General features: G+C 43.3%; 1 protein-coding gene and 1 non-coding gene across 3 annotated transcripts in view; both read right to left on the reverse strand.

Moving 5' to 3' along the window:
* The window catches only part of Eip74EF (Ecdysone-induced protein E74), a 307,203-nt gene that overhangs the window by 183,273 nt on the left and 101,502 nt on the right, over positions 1 to 22,428 (reverse strand). The gene's annotated exons all lie outside the window — the stretch shown is intronic.
* On the reverse strand, positions 9,967 to 10,038 carry TRNAW-CCA (transfer RNA tryptophan (anticodon CCA)). The gene has a single exon. It is a non-coding gene; the product is annotated as a tRNA-Trp (tRNA).

The following is a 22,428-nucleotide window of genomic DNA, read 5'->3' on the forward strand; positions in this document are numbered from 1 at the left end:
ATTTCCTTCAATAAAAACCTAATTAACCAGGAAAGTTGTGAATATATTCCTTCAGTCTTTTCAGAAAATTTTGTTCGCAGTTTTTTCGAAAACGTCTAAAAATGTCGAGGAAAAATAATAATAATTTTATACAAAACTACATGTTGTATCCGTGGAAATTTGGCAACTCTCGAATGTTCATACGGCGTTCTTCCTCAGCACGGCAGTATGGCACTCGCTCCAAGAGCTCCAGACCTCTTGCTCAGGCTCTGTCAGAAAGGAAATTACCCATGAGCCACGCGTTTATGAGACTCCACTCCGGCAACAAATTGGACGTATTGAAATGAAAAGGAACTATGTCCATGCTGACATGAGCCCTATCCAGCATGTATTCTTAGGGATCTCAGGGCTCACGTCAGAGTGGATATAGTTCCTTTTAATTGAAAGTGTCCAATTCACTATCAACAGTGCCTCCAAAAACAAAAAAGTGGTCAGTCGTTTCAGTATTGACTAAAATATGCGATTTTAGAGCAGAGCCATCGTAAAGTTTCGCGAGGGACCAATCGCTCACTTTTTGTTTAGTCTAAACTCGAGTCATACACATAATGACGATGAAAGCAACAGCGGAGTCACATTTGCTCCACGTGGGGATGATGGGGGTAAATCTCAGCAACCATCATTCATTCCACATGAAAACTCTTCTTTGAGGAGCTGATTGCTTATTTCTCTTTACTCTCTACATTTTACCCTAAGGAATGAGACTGCTTGTACTAATGGATGCTGATTGGCTCAAATCTTAACATATACCAACCCCATCACTAACAACATCCCGCAAATTTTGTATGATGTCCAGCGGGCTGATTGTTGAAATTGATAGACAAAGCGATAGACATAGAAAACATAAGGAGTACTGAGCGATCCTACTGGTTGAAATGGGTGGTTCTTAAAGACTTAGGGATGGACTTAGTATCGGGTCTCTCGTGAGTTGCCGTTAGTTAGTCTATTACATAGGTCCTTTGTCCATTGCAACCACCCGCTTCCGCCGATAGGAACCCTCCATATCCTCTTTGTCTATTGCACAGCTTTGTCTACCGATTTCAACAATCAGCCCGCTGGAATTGTTAAAATTAGATAACGTCGGTGGCATTTAATAGACATGTTTGTTAGTCTATCGCCTACGTATTTTGTCCATTGCAACCACCCGCTTCCACCAATAGGAACCCTCCATATCCTCGTTGTCCTCTTTGTCTATTGCTTTGTCTACCGATTTTAACAATCAGCCCGCTGGAATTGTTAAAATTAGATAACGGCGGTGGCATTTAATAGTCATGTTTGTTAGTCTATCGCCTACGTATTTTGTCCATTGCAACCACCCGCTTCAACCAATAGGAACCCTCCATATCCTCTTTGTCTCTCTTTGTCTATCGCTGTGTCCACCGATTTCAACAATCAGCCCGCTGGAATTATTGAAATTAACGAAATTAGATAACGGCGGTGGCATTTAATAGTTTCATGGTAGATAGCAGCACTGTTGCAGCGCAGCGCAGCTTGGAGGAGCCCCCGGGAGGGAGGGGGGAGGGGGGCTGAGGTGGTGCGGCGCGAACCCGCAGAGACCACGGATTTGCTCAGCTGCTGTCCTCGTCCTAAAACTTCTCCACAAACTTTCACTGTTCTGTGGGCGTGCAGCGGCGTCGGGCGTCGCGGCGCCCGTGAGCTCCGGCGCGGACCGCGCGGGCGCCTCCCGCGGCTCACCAGCTCCGCGCGGGCGCCGCCGGCCCGGCCCGCTCAGCGCCGTCGACCGCCGAAAAGCGGTCAAGGAACACCGGAATAGACCGCTCGACTGCAGGAAATACTCAAGATATTGTTCGGCCGTTGGAAGTTGGATGTGGTTGCCGTCGTCGTTGCGTCATCCGTCCCAGCGTTGCCGCTTCCTCCTCCCCACTAGCCAAATTGTCCTCATAATCACCATTGTTTACATCCGAGTCTTGTGGGAATAATGCCGATTTTGCAGCATATTCTGGCAACTATGCCCCCGACTCACGCATTTTGCCGTGTGACCGATGCCATGAGGGCAGTAACGCCCAATTTTCGGAACCTCCTAAATTCGACTAGTTTTCAACTAGGGGTACGCCCCCTGACCGCTTCGCGATCCACCCCCCCCTCCCCCGAACGCTTCGCGACTTGGACGTTATGCGTTATTCGTATTGTTTCGTATCATAGAGATATATTGACTGATTTGAATACAGAAAAATTCGTTTTATTTGTGAAAAAAATGAGAGTTACGAGAAAGCACTAACTGCTGGACAAGACAGCTTGTAATGTAGAAAACGACAACCAAGAAAACACTCCCTGTACCTCGTATTATTCCTCTGAGGACATCAGTTCCAGAACAGTCTCCAAGAGTAATAAACAATTGCGTTCATGGCGAGATTCCCCGTGGAATTCCGCCCACTGCGCCGTCTGTGTCGAGACAAACCAAACAGCGAAATCAAACATATTTTGACGATTAAATAAGGACAGAGGTTAAACTGGAATGATGTCCGAGGGCTCACTTTTTCGAGACTTTCTGTTGCATTTGCGTATTTTAGATGAATTTCGATTGTATTTTGGGGGGAAATTCAGTCATGAAAAAAACGTATTGTGATGTTAATAATAAATGGATAATTAGAACAAAACATAAATAAAATCAGATTTTAAGCACAGGGAAACTTTTTTAACGTTGAATATGCATTCTCCACTCGCTTTCTTGTTATGAAAAGCTAAGATTGAGAGAATTACAGGCCGCTTTAATCCGAAACACTCCTATTCCTATGATCGTCCTATTCCTATTTCCTCAAAAATCGTCTTGGAAATTGTACCTAACTCCCCATGAGAAATGTTTGGGCACAGCCCTCCCCCCCCCTCACTTCCGTAGAAAATGAACAATTAACAGAACATAGAGCAATTTTTTTTTTAAAATTTTTTGTTCAACATGGTGGCGGCGCGTGCGCGGTGGCACACGACACGCGCAGCGCTCGGTATTTTCGTACTACCTCCATGTAATTATCCTCTGGCTGGTCAGCTCCGCCGCGGGCCGTCGCACGGTGGATCGAGTCAATAGGAGAGGTCGGACAAAAGTTGGAAACTTTAAACGCTTGTAACTCCGTTTATACGAAACTTTGAGGTTCTGAAAGTGGCTCCATTTGTTTCCTTGTGAAATTTTCTTCTACAGCCACCCTCCAACAGTTAAAACGCAAGAAAATAAACACCAAAATTTGCAGTTTTAGCACACGATTTCATGTCCGACCTCTCTAATTGGCTCGATCCACTGTCGCGCCTCCACGACCTGGGTTTGACATCCAACTCCAATTTGGAGTCTCCAACAACACCCTCGACCGCTCATCCAGCGAACTGCAACATTGTTTTTCTCCCTATAAACCTATGGAAATGTATCGATTATTGGAGGGGCCAGGTGCTCCGGCAAGAATCGATTATTTTACATGGGATTAAATGGAGGGAATTCGGTGTTGCCAAATTGCTGAATCCGCCTCTGGATAACAGACCAGTAGACTGCAGCGAGTTTCAGTTTTCGCGGGTATAGACTGAGTATGGTTACGAGAGTTAAGACAAGAGAGAGTTCCTCCTTTATAGAGAGAGTTAAGACAAGTCGGCTTGCGGATGTCACTGTGTCATGTGATGAGCAGTGTGCAGTGCAAACTGGATTTAGTTTGACAAACAGGCTCGAAAAACCACTCGACAGATATCAATCATGCTTATACCAGAGGAACCATTGCTCCCGAGGAGTAGCTCTCAACGATACTTGCGTGGTCCTCAGTACTTTTTTTGACAGCTCTCGTTCATTGGAACTTTTCTACTTTCTGCTTCGATAAAACGGATAAAAAATATATGAGTCATCCTCCCCTAGTCCCATTTGACAGCGATTCTGTCTTATTGGGTAGAAACGACACTTTGCCTCAAATCCCGTTGGATCAAACCATGACATCAGGGGTCTCTGAAAGATATTGTATCCGTCCCTGAAATGTTTATGCGTCCAGCCCACTTACAAACTAGAGGCTTCGAAGAGGTTCATCGATGTCTTTCCTGGCCCTCTCATTGGCCAGCGGTTTTAGTCGGGGCAATCGATGAGTCTCTTTGAAGCCTCTAGTTTATAAGTGGGCTGGACGCTTTAGGTCTCTGAATTTTATCCGCCTTCAATGGTAACGCTGTAATGTCGAGATTGCAGCAAGCGAGAGGTGTAAGAGAGGGCAGGTGCTTAGAGAAGGATTTGAACATCCTTAATGAATGCAAGTCAGGGTGTAATTAAAACGCTCTGAGAGTGGCGCCTCCAGGACTCAAGAGCTCAAGCAGCGTTATTGCAATCACCACTGCGCATGCGCGCGCGTGGGTGCCTGATTGGTTTAGAACAGTGCAATCGTGTCATACTCAAGGTGCATGCCATCGAATTTCAATAAAATCGGAGATTGAGTTTTATGAGTTTGGCACACGTTCATAAAAAAAAAAACCACAAAAAAAATCTGATCTCTGATTATTCTTGGGATTCAGTTCATATAAATCTGGTCTAGTGTTGACGAAATCTGTTGAATTATCGTAGCTTTGCTTACCAGCTAAAGGCTAAGAATGATGAAACAAGGCGAAATGTTCATTACCTGCAACAAAGAAAAAGAGAAAAGCCTGTTAGTTTTTAACTTTTAAAACAGAAAATAGGAAGATTTTCGTCAGCTAATACCAATTGGATTGCATTTTGCAAAAAGGAACCACTAGCATTGCAATGATGCTAAGATTGTGCAACTTCATCCTTTGCAATAAAATTGCGGAAATTGTGAAAAACTATGAAATTTAGATGGTAATTTTTGTCTTAAATTTACAGTTTTTAGCGAATAAAATATAAATTATTAAGGGATAATCGGGTTTTTCCTCCAAGACAAAAGAAGTTGCACAATCTTAGCAACAATGCAATGCTAGTGGTTCCTTTTTGCAAAATACAATCCAATTGGGGTTGTAAAGCCACTCGAATTGATGTTTTACACCAACTCGTTGGTTCTGCAATCCTACTGCCACCATTGTGAAATACCGGCAACCACAGGAGTGTTCCCCATTTCCCTCCGTCTTCTCCCTTTCCTATACCTTTTTCGTCCACGAAGGGAGCAATGCCAACATGGCCTCACCGATGGATCTGCCATTGGGACAATCTTCAGGAGCTACGCTCATGGCTAGCACAGATGGATCATCCCAGGGTAGCTTTTCCTAATTGTTAGGATTTCCCGGTCTTCCTCAAGTTCATGGACAGGGTGGGTGAAGGTCCCGGTCCAGCGGAGTGGACGTCGGGGGAGCGCGACGGCGGCGGTGCCCAAGACGTTCTCAGCGTCGGCGACGTCATGTGAGCCGGGAGCCGGGTCTGGGCAACGTTGACGCAACGCAGCGGGAATGCCGTCTGGGCGGCGAATTGAGGTCATCGCCGACCCCGGCCCCGCTCGATGACTCCACAGTTCCCGCGCCGCGCCAAACTGGAACGATGAATGGCGAACGTGGAAAACGAGGATCGGAAACAGGGAGCGCGGGAGGGGGGAGGGGGAGGGGGCGGGGCGGGAACAGTGACGAAACATAGGATGTAAGACGTTGGTAATTCTCTATATGGAGTCCTGTCGTGCCGACGGCCGGGCCCCCTCCCCCCCCCCTCCTTCTTGCCGATTGGTAACGCTCCCAGCCACCGCAAAGTTCAAAGCGCGCCCCGGTGAGTGGGCAAGCCGAGGATCGCTTACTTCACAGTACTCTGATTCAGATGTTCGCTGCAGGGTTGCACCAAGAGTACCCTCTTGAGCACCTATATGGCCCGAATATGGCCATTGAAGGTTCCACTAGAGTATCTTAGTGGGGAGAGTATGACCACTTCGGTTTCCACTTCTGATTGGCTCAGCCATCTTAGGCTAGAGTCCTTTTATACTGAGAGTCAAGACAATTTGAATCCATTTCTGATTGGTTCCCGTATTTTAGGCCTCCACAGTGTCACAAACGGGAATAAAGATTACATTTTCACCAATTGCAAAGATTATAATCTGGAATGGACCAGGGAATTACGGGTTCGGCAAGGAACAAACGGAATGAGAGGAGGAACGGAGAAAGGCATTTGAGAATGGGCCGATCAAAGATCACAAAAAACGTTCAATTTCTGTAATCTTTATTCCCGTTTGTGACATCCATGAGCCCAATTGTCTTGACTCTCAGTATAAAGGGACTCTATCTTAGGCTGAGTGAAGCCTTTAGGACCCAAAAATGGCGGACGTTGTAAGTGAATGTAATACAAAATGAATCAAAGTGTAGTATTCTTTGCTTATCGCAATTTACCTAAACGCACCATTCCGACTTATTTACATAGTTTTACGGCTAAGTTAAAAAGTTATTGAATACAGTTAAAAAAGTAATTGAATACGGAAAAAAAGTAATTGCCGGTAATCAAAAAGGTATTGATTACAGTTAAAAAGTAAATGAGTGTAGAAAAAAGACGCAACAGGGTGCAAAGAGGAAAGCTCTAAGTCTGCGGTATGAGAAAGGAAGACTCAATATTTTCGGCACCAGCATTTCGTGACGGTCTTAATTTTAAAAATTGCTTCATATTTCGGGGAGCGGGAAATAGCATTCAGCCGGGTCTGAACTCAGGAGAGACCGTGAAGGAGAAACTGAAAAAGTGTGATGGTAGAAATATAATCAATCATTACGTTTGACTCGTTTCCATTTTAAATATAGCATTTAATGAATATGTTAATGAGACTATCCTGTCCCGGTGCGCTGTTGTTAACGAGTTGCCGAAAAAAGGGGACAAAAAATTAATTTGGGGGAGGAATCGAGAAGTGGGGGAAACAAACTAAAGAGAGTGATACACGTTTCGAAAACAGGAGCTGTCTACTAGATTTTTTATGAGGGAAATATTTACTGCGTTTCCTGATTTTAGAATATTCACCAACCGCGTCTATTAAAAACGATCTCCGTGGCTAAATATCGAATTAATAATATGTATAATGTCTGATAGCATGGACGAAATCTATTTAAGTTGCGAACCCATTTTAAAGTTCAATCCTCACGAATTGCTACCAGTGACGTGGCGGTTTGTGCGTCAGTGTAATTGTCAAAATCTAGAGACGACAAACCCACTAAAATTATCCAGCGAACAATTTCGTGGTATAATTTTTTTGTGGGAAAACAACCTTTATGCCGGTAATAGTCATGAGTGGATCTACTCATCACTTAACTTTTTAGTCCCGGAATTTTATTTTCGCTCCAAAATTGATTTCAATTGCGAATGTTGGAGTTTGAAACCATTTAGAATCATTTCAGACCCAGACCAAAATTGTAATCGCTCTTCATCAGTGGCGATTTTGCAAGTTGGCAACAATATTCTTCCTCCATTTGAATCCCAGGGCCGGATTAAGGGGGTGGCCACATGGGCCGCGGCCCATGACGGCAAATCTATAGGGGGCGGCAAATTTTGAAATTTTTTTTTTTAAGGCGTAGGTATAAAAAAAATCGGATTTAGAAAAAAAAAATTAAAAACGAGAAAAGTCGACAAAATCTCTGATTTTCTAAGAGTATAGTAATTTCTACTTTTGTCGTCTTTCGGTGATACAAGAGACAGCACCTTTAATCAGTCGAGTTAAGAGAGAAACCAAACACGCAATTTGGCCTGGAACGGCGCGACTTAGAGAGAAACGATGACGAGGACTTGAGATTAAAAGGAGAAGCCCTCGGCGCGGCGATCGGCATGTAACACATATTAGCCCCTACATGACCGCACAAATACTTCACGCGTTGCGGCAAACACAGTGCGATCAGCGTGAAAGGCAGAGCGCCTACAAGACTGCGTGAATACTTCACGCATTGCGTCAAACACGGTGCGGTCTGTGCGGCGCGGCGACGGAAGTCAAAATCATTAATTTACATTTATGTTTGTTCTTTCATAATTTTTTCGTTCATTTCCTATGAAAGGAAGGTCTTGTCCACATAGAGATAGGTTTACGAGACTTAAATTTTGCGCAAAGTTCCGTGAACTTTTGCTAGTAGTGTTGACTGGGCTTTCCCAAAAAATATGTTCAACGCAAGTAAACGCGTCTTATGCACCCCTCCCCCGCTGGCTCGTTCATTTGACGGTTTTTATTGATGTTTCTAAACGAATGAGAAGGGGGCAGCAAAATACAGGCGGCCCACGGGCAGCAAGTAGGTTTATCCGGCCATGTTGAATCCATTAAAAATATCGATTTTAGGTGAAGCGAGCCGTCTCACCCAGAATCGATTATTTTATATACATTTAAACGGAGGAAAAACAATGTTGCCGAGTTTCAAGAATCACCACTGCTCTTCATGCCCCGCAAAGTGAAAAGAAGGAGGGAGCTATGTAACGACATAGGCCTTCTCTTCTCTATGCCTCTTTCAATTTGACAATGGAGAAGACGGCCAAATCTGCAAGCTCACTCGTCGAGATGTCAGGGTACTCAACGGCAGCCATCAATTCAGCAGCACCGACACCGACATCGACCGACTCTGAGTATGGACTTCTGTCGTTGCGTCAGGCAGTGATTTTGGAGAGACGTCTCCGAGCGTCTGTCTAAAAAGGAGTTCAGATCCAGAGACGTATGCTGACGTGCTAAGGAAGAAAGCCGTATGGACCTTCAGGCGTTGCCAAATTTACTTTGATAAATCACGAATTCGCGAGAAAATTTGTCAATATTTTTCTTCCAACTTGTCATAAAATTGTGTTCGCAATTTCACCCTAAATTTCTGAAAATTTCACGGAAAAATATTCATAGCTTTCCGCAAAAATAAACATTTTATCGAAGGAAATTTGGCAACTCTCGAATGTTCATACGGCGTTTTTCCTTAGCACGGCAGTATGACTACCTCAAGATACGTTCGCTTCACCTGGTATGGCAGTTGGCAATACACCTAGGAATATATACGGATGGTGCTCGCGCTCAAAAGTCTCGATGGGGGTCTGTCCAATAACTCGATACTCCCCCCTCCCCATTACTATAAAATCCCACCTATGAATGCCATTTTTTCAATATTTGGAAAAATTATGGAGGGGATAGTGAATGTTGAAAATAAAGAGAGTCTTTTAGGTAAGATTAGTATAAATATACAAAAAACACAAAAAAAAAAAAAAAAAAAAAAAAAAAAAAAAAATGACTCTTCAACGAGCAGACGTCGATCAAATACGCTTGAGTAACACCGAGTCTCTCTCGTTTCTCACAGAGAGCTGGAAGAAATTCAATTGAGCAAGTGAAAAAGAACAACCGAAAAGTAGTTTTGTATCATATTCATGAGCGACTCTTAATTATCGGGAAGCTCCACTTTATGAATGATCAAAAAAGAGGGTGATGAAATTCGAATGACGCGGAAACGAAGTGATCGGCGAAAATGCCTTCAAATGAATGGTATGCAAAACGCACTACCGTAGTGCACGAATAGTTACAGACTTGGTTTTTATTGCTCTCCATGATACCGGTTGCCTCCGTACGCCATTTTGCAAGTACTCAAAGTCTGCCGGTGATTTAAAGGGAAGAAATACTATTATTGAGAATTTTTACAAATAGGTCAGAGCGAGCAATGGAAGGAACATTCAAAAATACAATAATGATGAAAAAAGAAAATGGGAAGGAGATGAAGGAAAAAAGTATTATAAAAACTATTCACTCGGTCGACAGCTTATCAGACCTCCTTATTTCAAAATAAAGCATCCATGAGGTGAAATTCACTTTCTAATGGGGGAAAAAACGGTGTGGATAGGCAAAAATTTGACCGAAATAAATACAATTATTTCCGGATTTCTCATTCCCTTTTTTATTGAAAACAAGAGAGGAACCGGATTAAAATGTTGATTCATATGGATAGGTTGAAGCTTAGGGTTTTTATGACGAGTGAAGGTTTTGCGGAATAGGCTTACTATGCTATTCTGGGTATACTGCACTGAAAGCAGAGTCTCCTATACCGCAAAATGATTGACCCCGACGTGATTTGAACACGCAACCTTCTGATCTGGAGTCAGACGCGCTACCGTTGCGCCACGGAGTCGGATGAACGATGTAAACGGAAGTGAGCAAGTTCTACTGATAGTCATTTAATGTACAATCACATTTTATAAGTGTAGTAATGGTAAATCAACCCTCTCACTGAAATATTAATCACGCACAAATATAAATAAAAGAAACCACAGTAAAAAAATCATTTACGAAAATGTTATTTTAGATAAATATCTACAGCATCTGTCATGACACACCTGTTTCGTAGTTTCATAGTATAGAGCAGAACCACATGGAGGCAAACTTAGCCATGTCGTGGGGAGAGAGGTATACTAAGGAGTTTCCGGCAGGGGCGGACTGGCACTTAAAAAGTGACCGAGAATCAAAGCTCAGATTGGCCCTTTTTTTTTTTCTTTTTTTTTTTTTAAGTGAATAGAGCTACTAGCCCAAAATCACCCCACATATCGACCGATCGATCGGGATTTTTCCCGTTTCCCGGTGTGCCCGTATCCTTGCCCGCGGTGCCCGCCCCTGGTTTCCGGCCAAAACACCGGAACTTTCAGCAATTTTTCCAGAATCGTCAAAATGGACAGGCTCGTCGCTGCAGAAAGGAACGGAAAACATCCCGTGTATCCAGATTCGCGCGATGCAGTCGAGCGCGCGCGGCGCGACGTCTGCGATGCGCGAAACCCGTGCGCCCCCCCCCCCCCCCCCACCCGGAGGAGTGACCTTGGAGCGAGTGGCCCGTTGAAGCCCAGGAAGGGAAAGTGAACCGCGACCTACATCCCATAACTCGACAACACGCCCGCCGCGCCGCGCCGCGCCGACCGGCCCGCCGCGATTACCTCACACCTCGCGTCCGCCGCCCCGGCCGCGTCAAGCTTCAGCTTCTCACGAGCGCAAGTTGCGAGTTCCCCACCGCGACGAGCGCTCCCACATGCTCAACAGTCATCGCTGTATCGCCAATACTCCGACGTGTATGAATACCTGATATGTTGAGCCGATCGACATAGCTCCTGGACTGAACTAACCCTGCAGGCTGATTTTTGAAATTTATAGACAAAGCTATAGACAAAGAAGACAAAATGGATATGGAGGGATGCAATTGGTGGGAGCGGGTGGTTACAATGGACAAAGGCAGTAGGTAATAGACTAGCTAACGGCAATTCACGAGAAGCCGACAGTTAGTCCATAATTTTCTCCCTTAGTCTGTAGGACGACACATTTCAACCATTAGGATCGCTCCATACTCCCTATGTCCTTTTTGTCTATTGCTTTGTCTATTAATTTCAATAATCAGCCCGCAGATATGTTAAGCCGATCGACATAGCCCCTAGACTGAACTAACCCTGCGGGCTGATTTTTAAAATTGATGGACAAAGCGATCGACAAAGAAGACATAGGGCATGTGTACCGATCCGAATGGTTGAAATGGGTGGTGAAAGAGGGGAAATATTGGACTAACTATAGGGTCTCTGCGTGGGTTGCCGTTAGTTAGTTTTTACTTACCTCCTTTGTCCATTGCAACCACCCGCTTCCGCCGATAGGATCCCTCCATATTCGTTTTGTCTTCTATGTCTATAGCTTTGTCTGTCAATGTCATGGAGTACATAGAGTCGTAATGTAAATGGGAGAGCTGGCGCCATGTTCTGCTCGACGAGTTCCGAGCCCGGTGTGCGCCGAGCTTCGGTCACTTTTTCGATACATGTTCGATCCAAAATGACGATGCAGAATATCTAGTAATTTTATCGAAAGGCGTGTGTCGAAAACAATCGATTATGTATCGGAAAAATGACCCGGCGTCCCACAGGAGTCTTGGAATTCGGGACCTGGAAACTACTTCAAAGTGGCGCCAGCTCTTCCCATTTACATTGCGACGTAGTGTACTCTATGATCAATTTCAACAATTAGCCCTCGGCATGAACCTGAAATTGGCATTTAGATCGGAGACAAAGAGACCCTCCACTGCCATCTTGGCTGGTGAGAGCCTTTACTTTCGGGACTCCGACATTCAACTGAGGACTTATCTATCATCATTAGATCACATCCGTCAGTCAGCCCAGCTTTAGCATCCCGCAAAATCCGAGACGATGCGGCCGCTAAGCTTGGCTCACTGACGAGTGCGTGCCCTATAACATCATTTATGGACATCAAAACTCTCTGTCAGTTCTGGTTGAGCATCAAGTCTCAATCTGCAAACAATCTTATTCACACACGGCACCCGGGCACCCCATGCTCCTTCAATCTGAAGGAATGCAATTAGCCGTGAGTCGAGATTGCCGCGAGTGTCCTGGGGGTCAACCTGTTCACGGATGACGGCTCTTTGTTTACTTCACCGGTCACAGAACCAACCGCGCGCGGAAACTGTAAACTATCATCGCAGCCTTACAAGAGATGACCTTCAGCTCCGCAGAGTACTGACCCCTCGTTCTTCGTTCAATCCCAAACAAAGAGAGTTGCGACATAATTTCAGTCGTTCCGTAAATATTGAAACTAGGTAATTCTGAGGGAGACGATAAGTGAAGGGATGACACAAATTTATTCGAAAATGAAAGGTAATGCTCCGGTGTAATTATACGCTCACTCATTCTTTGACCACCTTAGAGAATTCAGTCATCCTGGTTGACGAGAAAATCGGTGTTCTGCCTCTTGCAATATTCCGTTTTCCGGACTTTACGCCCGTTTGCCAAAGACCGATTCATTCATGGACAGCCTATCGCGAGTTTTTCGATCATCTGTAGAACGATCACATCCACAACAAATTGACTGATGCTCAGCGGGAGCTCCGATGGCGCTCAGCGGGACAAGATTTAAGGGAATATCGGACATGATATTTTTGTCAAAATCCACAAATTATACGTGTCACGATTCAAATTTCAAACGGTATTCTACAGAGAAATGTATGAGAGAGTCGATGGAATCACGTTTGAACATCTAAATTCCGTATTATCGAGGTTGTTCACTGGAAAAAAAACACATTGGATCTAGAGTCCAGACTCTTGAAAATATCGACAAGAAAAAATACTCTTGATTCAATCGGATTTTTGCTGGAATCAAAACGAAATCCGCTTAAATTAAGAGGCTTGGTTCTTGATTTAAGCTAGATTCTGATTGAATCAAGAGTACTTTTTCTTGTCGATGTTTGTAAGAGTCTGGACTCTAGATCCAATGTGTTTTTTTTCCAGTGTTAGCTTTTAACTCTATCCGACCACTTCCGCTGACGTCTGACGTCCTCCATTGGACGTATTTCCGTCAGACGGAACTACGTGCATTATGACATGAGCCCTGTTATGTATATGTTCTTATGGGTCTCAGGGCTCATGTCTTAGTGCACATAGTTCCTTTTGGCAGAAATACGTCTCTCATTGTGCGACGTACGGCGGACGTCGCGTCGCGTCACGCGTGGCGCGTCCCGCAGCGGCAAGCAGTCGGGGGCCGGGGGGGGGGGAGGACCTCGGTACTCGTGACGTTTTCCTCAAACCTTGTGCGTGTCACTCACACCGGCATCGCATCGCGGCGCACAGTGGATCGAGACAATTGGAGAGGTCGGACATGAATTCGTTAACTAAAACCGCAATTTTTAAGTTCAATTCGTCGCATTTTTAATTTTGAGGGGTGCATCTGAAAGAAAATTCCACGAGAAAACCGATGGAACCACTTTTAAAACCTCAAAGTTTCGTATGGTCGTAGTTATGAGCGATTAAAGTTTCTTAATTCTGTCCGTCATCTCCTATTGACTAAAACCATTGTGCGGCGGGCGGTGTTTCGACATAGCGGCCGCCGCAGAGAATGACCCGCCGCGCCGCGCCGTCACGCGCCACGTCACGCCCGCGTCTTCCGATGTACGCGGAAAAAAAGCTCCAGGATTTGACACCAACCGGGTTAAGGGCGACGCGCTGGGATTGAACTTGCCTGTCTGGACGCGCTATTATCGAATCCCTCGACCTGGGGACATTCAGAGTCCCTTCGTATCAAGAGTTACATGGAATCAATCTCTAATTTGACGTATTTCTATCAAACGGAACTATGTGCATTAAGACATGAGCCCTGAGACCCATAAGAATATGTGCATAACAGGGTTCACGTCATAATGCACATAGTTCCGTTTGATAGAATTACGTCCAATTGTCTTCCGTTGGAACGTTTTACTAGGGGTCCGCCCCTGGGCGCTCTGCGGCCCGACCCCTGGAGATTTGTGCCACTGCCAGCCTGATGAGAACCATTGAGAAAGTTTAAAGAGATGCAATTCAGAAAAAAACCACAATGGGATGCTCGTGAGAAGTGGATCGAAAATTTCTGCTGTGCTAAGGAAGAACACCGTTTGAGCTTTCAGACGTTGCCAAACTTCTTGTGACAAATCACGAATTTGCGGGAAAACTTGGAAATATTTTTCCTCCTTTTTCACAGAATTTAGTTTGTAATTTGAACTGAAATTACTGAAAATTTCAAGGAAAAATATTTTTTACTTTCTTCAAAAAGAAATATTTTCTAAGAGGAAATTTGGCAATATTCGAATGTTCATACAGCGTTTTTCCGTAGCACGGCAGAATCGGACTACATTTTCCGATAAGGAACTAATATTTTAGGCTCTCGTCGTATCCAAGTTGAGGAATAAGTGCTGTTCCAGTACTCCTCTCGATCAAAAAATGAATTAAAGTAACACAATTTTCTGTTTAAAATTCTTTCTGCCATTTTCCCTTCACCCCCTTTGGAATTAGAATCATCCGAGGATATCACGTAATCCCCTCTAGGCTCCTGACTGATCAGTGAACAAAAACCTACCAACAAAATAACGCGGTAAAACCAACCGAAGTGCCTCACCGAAAGATAAACTCTGCATTTGAACAATGCGCGGAGTGTAAAACAATGCAGGAATCTTCGAAGTTAGGTTCAAACCCAACATGCAACTATTTTAACTCTGCGGTGGGCCAGGTTGCATACGCTCGTTTTAGCGGGCGAAATCTGTGATCTGCTCACGGCTTACTCGATTGGGTACAGATGCAATTAGTGTTTTTCACTGTGACGTCTATTTCGTTTAACTATTTGAGCGCTCCTATCGCACAAATTACTAACGCGATTTTAACAAACTGAGATGCTTATCGAAAGACGAACTTGGCTTATGAATAATTCTCTGATTGTGAGCGAAGTGCAATGGAAAAATACATGAAGTTGTGGTTGGACAAAATATTTAGCTATTTTAACTTCGCTGCGGGCCGAATTGCATACGTTCGAGGAAAACACTTATCGCACTTTTGAGTTGCACCTAATCGCGAGGGCCGTTCATCGCAAGCGTGAGCGGGTCGCGATCAGTTATCAAATCGCCCGCGAAACCGAGCGTATGCAATCCGGCCCACCGCGGAGTTCGAATAGTTGCATGTTGGGTCCGAACCCAACTTCGTACATTCTTCCATTGTCTTTTGCGTTGTTTTGAGTTGAAAGAAGTTCCGTTATCTAAGATGTTAAAATAAGGGCTCATTTTCAGATTTAATAGAAATGCTAACTGTAAACATTTGTAGTTCATTCGCCTGTGCTACAAACTGATGAAAATGCACGTGACATAATAATTAAAGCAAATGCAAATTTGCGGTTCAAATATGGAATTTAAATGAACTGTATGACAGCAATTGAGGATCTTCCTTTGTCTGTGGACGTGTTGAATCAGCAATTGCTTTCATTTATTTGACATATTTTTAAAAAAAATGAAGTATAGCCATTTTTCGCAACTTTTATTGGGAAGATTCAGTATCTCGCAGAAATGCAGCGTGATGGTGAAACTAATATCCATTTACTATCCTGTGTTCCGCCTTGTTAACGCGACTAAAAATGATGCATCTTATATGAGCCCCAACGCAGAATTTGCATGCACACTTTTTATTGGTTTGTCTAAGAGTGCTTATAAAGCTGTTTAGCAGTGTTTTTCATCATATTTGTCTAATATTAAGTATAGTATAAAAATAGTTTTAAAGTGAAAAAACGCACCGCCGAGTGACGTCAACTGGCAGCAATTCCTGTTTAAACGCATGTACTGTAGCTGAATAGATCATGTTGTCATATCTCCTTCAATAATTATTCAATTATTCATGAACCGAAATTTCAGATGCCTGCATATTCTCAATTTTTTCAAAAATTGCCCTGGCAGTGACAGAGTAGACACAAGAGGTAATGGTAAAAACAGCAAAAGGAGAGGTAACCAATCAGCTTCTTAAAAATACTGCGCTCAAAATCTGGTGATTGCAACTTTTCCATTGAGAGTTTGTACAGCGAATGAAACAGACGGCTCGCGCATCATGTCATGGGTTAGCGCGTGCAAGGTGATGTGACGGCCTACCTTCCGGGCGATGCCATTAACCCATGCGAAAGTCCTTGGTAGAGTCGTCGCTCCTCTGACGTTAGAGCGTACCTCAATTCCCACGTGAGTCCTGTCCTCCGTTTAACTCTATGCTCTCCAGGGTTCATGTTCAAATAGAGATGCGCACTTACGTCAGAGGAACGACCAAGTATGAGCTGGCCATGGTGCATCGACGGCATCATGACCTGCACGTAGTAAACGCATATGGCATTCGGTGTCGACTGGAAATGCAGTTGTTGGTACGTTCGAAGAAATGAAGCAAAGGTTATTGTGGAAACAATCCCAGGGTGAAAACAACAGGAAACGTTGAGTTTCCAGGTTAAAGCCCACATCTCTCTCTAGTCTCTAGTCAAGCTTCGGGCGGAATACGCCAGCTAGTCTGATTGGTTCATTAGTTTTACGCTTTTCGTGGGACTCCTGAAGACAGTGTTCCCATTTCCCGGAACTTTTGAAAATCCCGAAATAATCCGGATCTTTTGCATTTTCCGGGAGTGGGAGAAACTGGAACAAAAAAGCACCGAGACCCGGAACTTTTGACGGGCATAGAATGGGAGCACTGCCTGTAGACCAATGTAAAGAAGCGCGATCAGATAGAATAAGTTTTATCGTGGGGGGGGGGGGGGGGGTTGGGTTCATCGTTGAATTCAAATACAGCTATATTTTTAATGCAATGAAAATTACATTCCACATATAGAGGGTTCGATTTTCTCAAGACCATGGCTAATTAACCAGGGTGCCCTCAATTTCTGAAAATATTTTGTTCTCCTCTCCCAAGCGCGATCCGATTCATTTGGCAAGACGCAAATTGACAACCCGCTCTGATTCCTTCGCTTACCTGTAGGGGGGAGGGGGGCATAGGTTAATGATTCTAGGCGTCAAACTAGTTTCGGGCCCGTTACAACAGTGTTTGGCAACACGAAATCAACATAACTCACAGGACGCATAATCTGCGTCTTGGGCTAACTGCAGCCATTTATGAACATCTGGGCACCTCGACTTGTCTGCCTTCTGCGCCGCGCTGCGTTTCATAATTCCGCTCTTCAACTGCACCTCTGGGCAGTGGCAGTCCCACCTGTGGTTGTGGAAACTCTCCAGCTTCACCGCAAGCCCAAGAGACCCGAGTAGAAGTGCTGTGGCAAAATCGACCGCCGATAAGATAATCCGGCAGTTGATGTGGAAAATCTCCCCCCCCCCCACCCTATCACTGGGAAACATTTCCAAGACTACCCATCTGAATCCTAATTCCGAAAAAGTCGTGACGTGTCACGTGACTGTAAATAATTTCTTCAAAGGACTTCCTCTTACTGGTTTTCCTGTTAATGTAATGGAGAATTTGCACGCAATTTTTTTATTGCTTCATCTGAAAGTGCCTAATGAGCTGAGTTCGCAATATTTTTCATAATTTTTTTCTGACATGGGAAATTGGAGAAAAATTGATTTAAAAGTGAGAAAATGTGCCGCCTTGTGACGTCATCTGGCGGCATTTCCCATTTAAACACATGTATTCTAGCAGAATCGGTTATTTTGTCATATCTCCTCTAATAATTGCTCAATTTATGAATCAAGGGTATCTTCGTGTTCAGTTCACTCAAAGGATTCCACTTAAACAGGAAATTCATCAAATTTCAGACCCTTGCAAATTCTCCATTGGATTAACGGTTAAGGTAATCAGACGGTGGGATTATTAATAAAATTTCTGTTTTCTGCTGGCAGATTATCTGGTGCCGATGAAGGACATTGAGATAACCTGGGTATACTGCCGATGTCCGAGTTTTCCTTTTCGTGTCATGTCATGTAAATATCGGAGTGCCAGCGATCTTTCTTTTAGGAGTCACAGAAAAGCTGACATGACATGACTCAAACTCCCGATGACCCTATAGGTAAATGCACCTTGTTTGTGAGGACTTTCCCGGACAAGAGAAAAGTCATTCTCTGGGCGTGCGTTATTCATACAGCAGTAAAACTAGTGCTAAATCTAATAAAACAACGATGGTTCGAAAGCGGAACTTATAGGGAGCAGGAAAAATCTAAAATTCAAATCCGCAAAAGGCACCTTGACTCAGCCTTCCGTTAGGTGTAAAAAACTGAAAAAAACTGGAAGATCCGAAAACGTTCAGAAAAAATCTACAACACTAGAAAAAAGGAACTTGCAGCTTCGAATTTCGTGTTTCGTGTCTTTTTTTTTAATTCGGCAAAAAGAAGGCGTTGTTCATCTGTCATAGGTTTTCTGACAGTTTTTCCGCTTTCTTCTGTGAACGCGCGAGAGAATTCCTTTCCTCAAGGTGAAAAGGTTGTGCAACGAGTTCTTCTTGCTTTTTTTCGCGTAAGTCTTACAAATATGAATCAAGTATTAGAAAAAAGCAACCCATAATGTTGGGGCTTAGTCCCTACTTTTCCTTTATTGGATGGAAAGCTACCAAGAGCGCGCGGGCCTGGTTTCAGCTCCGTTTTTGAAAAAAATGCTCTGGCGTCACCCTTTAGATTTGAAAAATTGTGAGAATTTTACTTCCTTTTCATAATAACTGAATCTTGCCAAACGCTCAAAATTGTGAGAATTTTACTTCCTTTTCATAATAACTGAATCTTGCCAAACGCTCATGAATTTTTCAGTTTAATTACTGTAAAATGCCGGGAATTGAACATAATTTTACAAAATGAGCCTGAAATTTTAGTGAAATAGGACATTGCCGGCAGGATAGAAGAAAAGGCTGTAATTCGGTGAGATGATATAAAAGTACCAGGAGGAAAACGCAACAAAAGCAAAGAGTCAACCAGATGCAGGTCATAAAAATATTATTTACAACAAAGTCGTAAACGCAGGTTAATGGCAAACTGCAAACGGAGTGGAACACCCAGGTTGCACTCTTCAGCATGCCTCGGGGTGCTTTTATCGTCGATTAGTGTGAAAGCTTAGTCGCTGAAATATGCATAAAAACTGTCGCAACATAGTAGAGCGAGTATTTTCCAAATAGAGTAGAACATAGGTGTTGAAATGTTCTGTATATTTTGAGAAAATCTGAGAACATGTTCTCATCCAATCGTCTTTTGGTTAGTTTTTTTATTTATTAATTTATTTTTTTTATGCGAAATTGTTCGCCGATTAGAATCAGGGAGCGTTATACTCGTCCTCTCTGGATTTTGAATTTCCTTTGGTGTTATCTTATTGGTGAACGAAAAAACCCACTTTTTCATACAGTCATGCCAAGGAAAAACGCCTAATGAACATTCGAGATTTGTCAAATTTCCTTCGATAAAATGTTCATTTTTAAGGAATGCTATGCGCATATTTTACCTTGAAATTTTCAGAAACTTTAGGTGAAATTGCAAACAAAATTACATGGAACGTTTGAAGAAAAATATTTACATATTTTTCCGAGAATTCGTGATTCACCAAAGGAAATTTGGCAATGCCTAGGAGTTCATACGGCGTTCTTCCTTAGCACGGCAGTGTAGATGCATGTATAGGAATAAATTTTAGGGACATGCTTACAAACCCTCGAAAGATCTAGGTAGATCTAGTTGAGTTCATCACTGGCCGGCATATGGAAACTTTGTAGCAAATATACATTTCCAATAGAGTAATTTGGACCCAGACAAAAATGGGGAAAAGCTCGGCTCTCCGAAATCAACGCAAAAAAGCAGAGTCGATAAAAAGTTGAAAATATCACTCCGTCCACAGAGAGGAGGGAACTTTCGTAAAAAAATAAAATTGATGTGTAATGCACGAAATGAGCGGGTTAAAAGCGTCACCAGACGAAGTAAATGGTAAGATGTTATCAAACGATATGTCATCGGATAGCTAAAACGTCATAACACCCTCGATTCCGAAAATTAGGACATTTTTTTTGCTCCCTCGGAGTTTTTCCCCTGAATTTCAAGATGACAGGATGGGCTCGTCATGACGCTATCATGGATGAGTGCATCCTTTATATAGCCAATATTTTTTTTTTTTTATTAAAGCTATTTTTTAGTTGTGGTACATTCCATTTTTTTTGTTTTTTTCTTTGTTTTGACGAAAGAGCATTTAAAGTTTAGACATCAGCGCTGAGCTTTCAGATCCATTTTCGTCCATATTCTCAGAAAAATCATATTATTCATACGAAAAAATTACCGAGGAGCATCAGGAGCAAGCTCATCGAAAGATTCCGATTTCAAGAGTCTTTTTGGGTCCAAGAATAATTTACAGGAAATCCTCGCAACTATCGCTGCTTGAGTACGTTTCTCCTGTCGTTAATGAAAAAAAGGACACCTCAGGCCAGGGAAGTCTCCAGGAGTTTCTTGACTTACACTGCCGTGCTAAGGAAGAACTCCTTATGAACATTCGAGAGTTGCCAAATTTCCTTCGATAAAATGTTTATTTTTGAAGAAAATTATGTCTATTTTCCCTTAAAATTTTCAGACACTTCAGACCAAATTACGAACAAAATTATCTGAGAAATTGGCGTAAGAATATTCAAAAATTTTCCTGAAAATTAGTGGTTTGCCAGAGGAAATTTGGCAACGCCTGAGGGCGCATACGGCGTTCTTCCTTAGCACGGCAGTACAGTGAAAGACCCTCTCAACGAAACTCCCGGGTTCATAGATCTTCGGAGTATCTGGTCTCTATCGTCCTACCGCGCAACGCCTGCCGCTGCCGGTGTCTCAACAAAGTGGTGCTGCCGAGCCTCAATGTAAATCTTACTTCATCAGTTGGGCAACCTGGCCTTCAGTCAAACCTGCATCTGCGTGCATCTTCGATGTTTGTTAATGCGGGGAAAATATACGAATCTCTGATCGAAAATAGAGTACCTATATAGACAGAGAATGACCATTCCTACCTGTTCAACACGGGAAAACTGTGCCGTTTTTTGATTGGTCCACGAGTTTAAGGCTATCGTGATGCCTTAACGGTCGTGAATAAACAAACGCTCCTATTGGTCGTTGAGCTGTAAAAATGCATGCCAACCTTCTCACGAGAGATTACTCCAGATGTACCGCTACAGACCGTATCTTTCAGGATCAACCCAATTTATGGTATTCTTCGAGTTACCATGTTAGTATGACCTATTTTAGTCGTAAGTTCTGTTTCATAGGTGTTTAGACTCTTTATCAGATAAATCGTGAATTTTTTCAATAGCTCCCTCCAAAAAGAACTCAACGGTTGCGTAGAATCGCCATCTTGTTTTCTTACGGCAATAAGCGCACCATATCAGCCTGTTTTTTGCGACCGACTAAAATCCGGCGCACAAATGCCAATAACTTGTAAATATGGATACTCTAATCGAAAATATTTACCAATATACAAGCTGAATGGATTTCAAGAGACTCAGATAGGCACACTGCATGCACGAGGCCTCGAAGCCTATCAATTTTTTCCCGCCTTCCCCTTACTGGAAATTTAGCAACACTTCTGTCACGTCCGTAGACATTATAGTGTTTGAGGTTTTCCACAGGTTAAGAATAAAACGTTCAGAAAATATTAATTATACAGGTGCGCACCTATGCGTGCAGGACTGCCGCTCCAGGTTTCTGGAAAACACTAAGGTAGCTTTTGTTCGTTATTTTTTTATTCTCTCATCCCTTTTTCAGTTATTTATTGGAATTTTGTTTTAGCTAAGATCTCGGTATTTTGTATTTCCGAATAGACGTTATGTCTCACAAACACAACGCAATATGCACGCGATACTTTTTCCTTTGAAGTGTGCCTTCTTTCGGTTGCAGACATCAAGCACCTCGAATTAATGAAATTTCGGATTTACTCGTTCATATTTCAGTATTTACTCATTGAAAAAAAGGGGCCTTAGTGCTGAGGAACTCAAAACTTTGTTTTTGATACGCGAGGTTGTGTCTCGCGAACATTCGGATGGAAAAATACCCTAAGAAATCGGTTCTAACCAGAGCCATAACGTTCAAGTTCTCTGTAATGTAATGAAACTGAACATGATTCGATCTTCTTGATGGCAGCTAGAGATCTGGATTTTGGTTCTTCACACTGAAAAAAAAACTTACGGTCTATGAAGACATACCGTCCGTTCCGGGCTCAGAGACCGCAACTTCCGGGTGCTGGAACCGGAGCCTCGATAACTCCGGGTGCTACGCCCAGAACTTTCGGCC

The sequence above is a fragment of the Bemisia tabaci genome, chromosome 2 (assembly GCF_918797505.1).
Source record: "Bemisia tabaci chromosome 2, PGI_BMITA_v3".
Lineage (NCBI taxonomy): Eukaryota > Metazoa > Arthropoda > Insecta > Hemiptera > Aleyrodidae > Bemisia > Bemisia tabaci.